We start from the raw sequence: 6,162 nt of genomic DNA, 5'->3' as shown, positions 1-6,162 counted from the left end.
GTTTTAGTAGCCTGCTTCCTTTTCTTGTCATTCCTTCAAATAGCTCATATGCTAACAAGAAGACAATAACTTTAACCTTTTCTGATAAATTGGACAGATGCATAGAGTGAAGGGTGTACTCAGTTAGTAGCAGAGCAAAAAATAACTTAAGAATATATTTGTCACAACCACAAGCAGAATCTGGTTGTTATACCAATCTGAAGTAAAGAACTTTAGGAATCTATTTGTTATCCATACAGATTACTCTGCATCAGTCTCTTTCATTTCAATATATGATGTTTGATTCCAAATCCATCCGCTGACATTAATTTGAAGTTTTTGTAATGTATTGTACCTAAAAGTACTAGCCTCTGTTTTCTACTAGAGTGTGAATGATATATATATTGATCTAATTACAAATATTTTTGTGATTACTTAAAAGAAACAACATAGAAACAAAATAAAAATGAATATTTTTGAGAATTAGAACCAAAACTTTATAATATTGGGTTCTTAATTAAAAAAAACAAACAAACTGATAGAAATTTATGTCTCGATCTTCCAAAGTCACAGAAATTCAACCAAAATCTGAAATATTCATCTTTGACCTTTCCTGGAGTGACATTCAGACACTTAAACGTAAATGCTTGAACTTCACGGATTCAACTTCAGATTCACCCTCTGAGATTTCAACAATGAAATTACAGTACAAATTTCTTATTTCAGCCCATCCTGCAGTCAGTCAGGTTGCATGACACAAGTTTAAAAACATCAGGTTACATAAGCTTAAGAACATCACAGCATCAAGAAATACCAGAAATTAAAATAAATGTCAGGTAATATTCAAATAGTACCAAATTAAAATAAATTAGGGTTTCCAGGCTGGGTACAAAGGGAAACAAAAACCATGCAGAATCGATCAACGCTACGTTCGTCAGACGATGTATGGAATGAGAGAGGAAAGAAAGAACCGATGAGATCGGGAAAGGCGTTTTTCCCTTCTCTCACTCCATACACCTCTGCCAAATACTACGTTGAGACATTGCCGCCGAAGGAATATTCCGGTGCGAACTAGGGAGGCTCAGATCTATCACAAAGACAGATCGGAAGTCGAAAAACAACTCCACCACCGATGGCTGCAACAAGATCACACAAGCGATAACGTTGCCTCGCCACCGGCGAGCGATGTTTGACGGCGACCGATGCATCGGGTCCACACTCGCAAACAATCTTCACAGCCTCTTTTGGTTAGAGGAACAGAAGAGAACTGCCATAGATAGAAAAGAAAAAGATAAAAAGAACAAGTTCCTTGCCATTGTCGATTGAGAGAGAGAAAGAGAGAAAAACAGCCACACAGGACCAAAACATATTTAACCATTATTATTATTATTAAGAAATTATGGAGGTGCAGGAAGAAAGAAATGGAATAGCTACGAGATTAGGGTTTTGTTGAAGCATCAAAGCAGATACATCTCATTCAGAAAGCGAGTGTGACGGCAACAGAAACCCTAATCTGGTTGAACATCTGCAGTGGCTAATATTTATATAGGGAACTGCAGCAAAGGTTGTTCCGTGTTTTCCAATTCTACCCTGCCAGTGCCATGTGGTGTAGGGCTAGGGACGAGGTATTTTAGTCATTCTGCAAAAACTACTAGTTATATATTGTAAGAGTAGATGTATTTATTTATCATTGTTATTGTTATTATTTATTGTGAAAGAAAATATATACGTTGTGTCTTTAATTTTTTTTTTATCTAAAATGAATTTTAAATAAAAGCTATAATTATCGATTTAGTCTTTAAATTTTTTAAGTTTGGTTCAATTTAATTTTTTTATTTTAAATTTTTATCATCAAATTTTAATATAAATATTAAAATATTTAATTTTGTAAAAAATTTATATTTAATTATTTTTAATTTTACAGAAAAATAAATTAAAAATTATATTTTAATTATTAAAAAAAATTGAAACAAAATTAAACAAAGACAAAAACTAAATTAAATAAAAATATATATATGAAAACTAAATTAAAAGTATCACACCTTATAACAACAACAAAAATTTTGAAAAGAAATTAAAAATTAAAAAAAGTTTTAAAAAGAATTTAAGAAAAACAGAAGTTAACATATATCATACCAAACTTGACACATGCTAATAAAAAATTAAAAAATCAAATCAAATAGAAAAATAAAAAAAAATCAAACATTAACACGTTATACATAATTAAAAATGTTAATAATCCTTTTTCCTAGAAAGACCTAATTAACTAATTGAAATATTTTTCAAAAATTAATAAGCATCTGACATTTTTTAAAATGCGGATATCAAATAGATTTTCGTACCAAAATCAATATGATTCGAGTAATTTAACCATAATAATATAACAAAAGTATTAAATTAATGAGAAAAAAAATGGTTAGGTTTGCGTTTCAGATTCTTCTTTTCCTTCACGCCCCCTTCCCTCTGCAACTGCAAGGCCACCGTGTCTGCGGCGTGAACTCCACCTTTCTCTAGCGCTTTTTCCATGCAGACCGTGTCATCTCTGCGCGTCCAGAAACAAGGCCGTGTCAGGCCTAAATAATTGTATCCGACACCGCGTCGTGCACGCTTTCTACGCGTGTCCGTGTCGGCCACGGGACTCCGGCACGGAGGCGCCATGTTTGTGGCGTGTCGGAGCAACATAACTGCGAAGCTGCCAAAGCCGTGAAATCAGTGGTCGTCGTCCAGGTTGGCCCTCCGTTCTCTTTTCTCACATCAAATCAGTGACTTAGTGTTTTGTTTTTTTGGGTTGATTTTTAATGTTTGACACTTCGAATCCGATCCTTAAATTTGAGCTGAATCTGATTCGATATATTTATTACTGATTTGATTCTGAATTTTGGCAATAGGTTGGTGCTGAAATTTTTGATTTCATTCTGATTTTGTTTGGTGACCAATCTATGTCAGCTTTTGATCATGAACTCTCGCATATTATCATAGACTCATACTGTTATTGCATTGCAACTTGCTGCTTATAAGATTTGCCGTAGATTATAGTGCTTACTTATATTATAATCCAATTTCATGTTAGTCCAATCCTCAAGGTTCATCTATATTTGGAAGTGAAGAAAATGCAATTCTTATAGTATTTTTAAGAGGTGCTTTTGCATCGTGTGTAGTTAAGTTTGAGTTACTCTTCAGCAGAGAAATTGTCCTTTTCTCTCCAATTTTGCCGCAGGCTTGTGCAGGAAACGCCGTGAGTTCTGCTAACTGTATCATCAATATAAATCAAAGGATCAGAAAGCATTATTTTGGAATTGCTGTTTGCACGCATTTGGGAGTTTTTTTTTTTATTTTTTATTTTTCAATTGTTAAACGTGATGCACCGAAGGGCCCCATTTCCTCGTCTCCTCCTCCATAATGTGTCATGTATGAGAAATGCACAACAAGTTCTGCGTCATGTGAATGTGTCTCTTCATGATGGAGGGGCGCTTGTGCTAACAGGCGCAAATGGGTCGGGGAAGACAACTTTCCTGCGTATGTTAGCTGGGTTTTCTCGTCCTTCTGCTGGCCAAATCCTTTGGAATGGCCATGACATACAACAATCTGCAATATTCCATCAGTATAAGCTTCAACTAAACTGGCTCTCTCTCAAGGACGCCATTAATGATAAGTTCACAGTTCTTAACAATGTACAGTGGTTTGAAGTTCTTGAGAACAAGGAAGGGAAGGCTATGGCTGCTGTGGAGTTGATGGGACTAGGAAGATTAGCTAATGAAAAACCAAGGATGCTTTCTATGGGTCAGCGTAAAAGACTACAACTTGCCAGGTTGCTCGCAATTGATCGCCCCATATGGTTGCTGGATGAGCCTTCAGTTGCATTAGACGACGAAGGAGTAAAGTTACTTGAGTATATCATCGCAGAACACAGGAAACATGGAGGAATTGTGATTGTGGCGACTCATCTACACATTGAGATAGAAGATTCCATGGTTTTGAAACTTCCACCAAGGTTTCCCAGGAGGATGACCCATGTGGATATGCTTGATCGGGCAGATATCACTTAAAAATCAGGTTTGGATGTATAATTTGTAGGTTTTGAAAAAGTCCAAAGCTCTTAGCATAGCTCATGTAGTTTGCTTATTTGTTTTAATCAGGAGCTGAATAATGTGAACTTTGTGTATCTTAGCATATGTGCAGCATTTGAGAATGCAAATTAGATATGGTTTTCCAATAAGCAAGTTTTGCCTTGTTCATGCTTTCTTGATACATGTAGTTAACACAGTACACTGACGAACACATGTTTATCGGTCCCTAACTTTTTACTACTAGGACCTCTTTCACTTAGCATTTGGAATCCTGAACCCGCTCATTGAGCTTCTTCAACTTATCAACAGTACTAATTCAAATGCGAAAGCAATATAAATAGATATAGTAGTCACTTGTTAGAGAAAAAAACGATTGTAGGACATGAGAGGCGATGATGATGCCGACGAATCCAAAGCCGATAAGAGAAACGGCGAGAGCGATATCTTTTATCGGTTGCTCGGTGGCGTTGCTCTCCGTGAACGCTGTTTCCATCAGAAATGGAGAAGGCGTGATCCACGTACATTTTTTCCTCCACCTCTCTCTTTCTTTCTTTCGATGTTCAAATTTGGCTAAGGTTTTTCAAGATTGTTGGTAGAAATAAGAGTTTTGAATTTTACTTTGCTTTCTGTTGAAGTCCCACCTCTCTCTACACTTGTCAACGATGTGTTAATGGTTACGCAAATGTTCAATACTCATAACTAGTGATCGCCTTATATAATATTTCTCATAAAATCAACCTCCAATGTCTAATAAATTATAATTTGAATAAATTTGTATAATTTTTTTATTTAATTCAATTTTGAAAATTGATTTAGAGTTTGAATAACACTTATATGTATAAAATATTTTTCATGAATAAAAGTAGCTTATACATATTATTCCATTTTTTTTTATTTTCAACTTTTTTAAAAATAAAAAATTTGACGCTCACACTTAGTTTAAAATAAATACTTACCTGCATAAAAAAATATATTGCACCGATCACGTTTATATAAATATTTATATATTTTTTTGTTAATTTTCTTTGTGTGTGTGATTATTTGAATTTTATCTTTTTCTAAATTTATTAATTTTATTAATTCGAAAATTGATTTTTAATCTCTTGATCTTTATCATATTAAACATTGTTTGTTTTATATTAAAGAATATGGCATCATTGATGGTGGTTTATTTCAATATTTTAATGGTATAATGTGATTGCATCATTAAGAATTTATTTGAATTTTGGTTGGTTGCAGAAGAATATGGCATTGCTAAAGGTGGTTTATTCCGATATTTAATTGAAAAAATATAAATGTTTACGTTATCTTATTTCATGGATAATGTTTTCAATGGGGAAAATGATAAAAATTTGTTTTCTTTTTCTACTTTTACAATATTAAAAACATTACAATGAAAAAAAGACTGTATTTTAAATTACGAGAAAATGATTTAATTGAAAATCAAACAATGTAATTCTAAATTATTAAGTGGGTAAGATTTGTTCAAAGTTTGTTAAAATAAGAATTAAATTTTGAATATCTCACAAATTGGAATATGTTTATTTAAATTCTTATTTTAAAAAAATTCATTTATAGAATGTTTATTTTTTATTTGGGTTAAATATATTTTTAGTCTCTACTTTAATGCGAAATTAGTAGTTGTCACTGTTCTAAATTTTAATATATTTTGGTCTTCAAACTTAAAAAATAAATGGATGTGATCCTTTTAATTGTTTGATATGTTCTCATTTCAATGTCAGCTGAAAAATGTGTTTGATACATACAAAAATTAACGTAATTAAGTTAAATTGACTATATCCATCCATTTTTTAAATTTGAAGACTAAAATGTATCAAAGTTTCATGGACGTTCATATCAAAGTTTAGAAACTAAAAATCAATGTCAGCTAAGAGACGCGATTAACACGTCAAAAAAATTTAAGGTAATTGAGTTAATAGGACTATATTCATTTTTAAAGTTTGAAAACTAGAATGTATCAAAGTTTCAAACAAAGACAAATTCCAATTTTGTGTCAAATTTTAGGAACTAAAAACATATTACCCTTTTTTATTTTTATGTAATTAATTATTTATTTGATTTTGTTCATTGAAAATAAATAAAAAATATATGGAAA

The 6,162-nt window shown here is 32.3% G+C and overlaps 1 pseudogene across 1 annotated transcript; it reads left to right on the top strand.

The window, feature by feature from the left end:
* Positions 1–2,444: 2,444 nt before the first annotated feature.
* LOC114182317 (ABC transporter I family member 1 pseudogene) lies at positions 2,445–4,195 on the top strand (annotated as a pseudogene). The gene is made up of 2 exons (XR_014994269.1): positions 2,445–2,706; positions 3,197–4,195. The product of XR_014994269.1 is annotated as an ABC transporter I family member 1 pseudogene (transcript).
* Positions 4,196–6,162: the final 1,967 nt, after the last annotated feature.

Source organism: Vigna unguiculata, chromosome 4 (assembly GCF_037176805.1).
Source record: "Vigna unguiculata cultivar grain cowpea cultivar isolate G323 ecotype 2 chromosome 4, ASM3717680v1, whole genome shotgun sequence".
NCBI lineage: Eukaryota > Viridiplantae > Streptophyta > Magnoliopsida > Fabales > Fabaceae > Vigna > Vigna unguiculata.
Note: the sequence above shows the minus strand (reverse complement) of the source record. Positions and strands in the feature narration are given on the sequence as shown.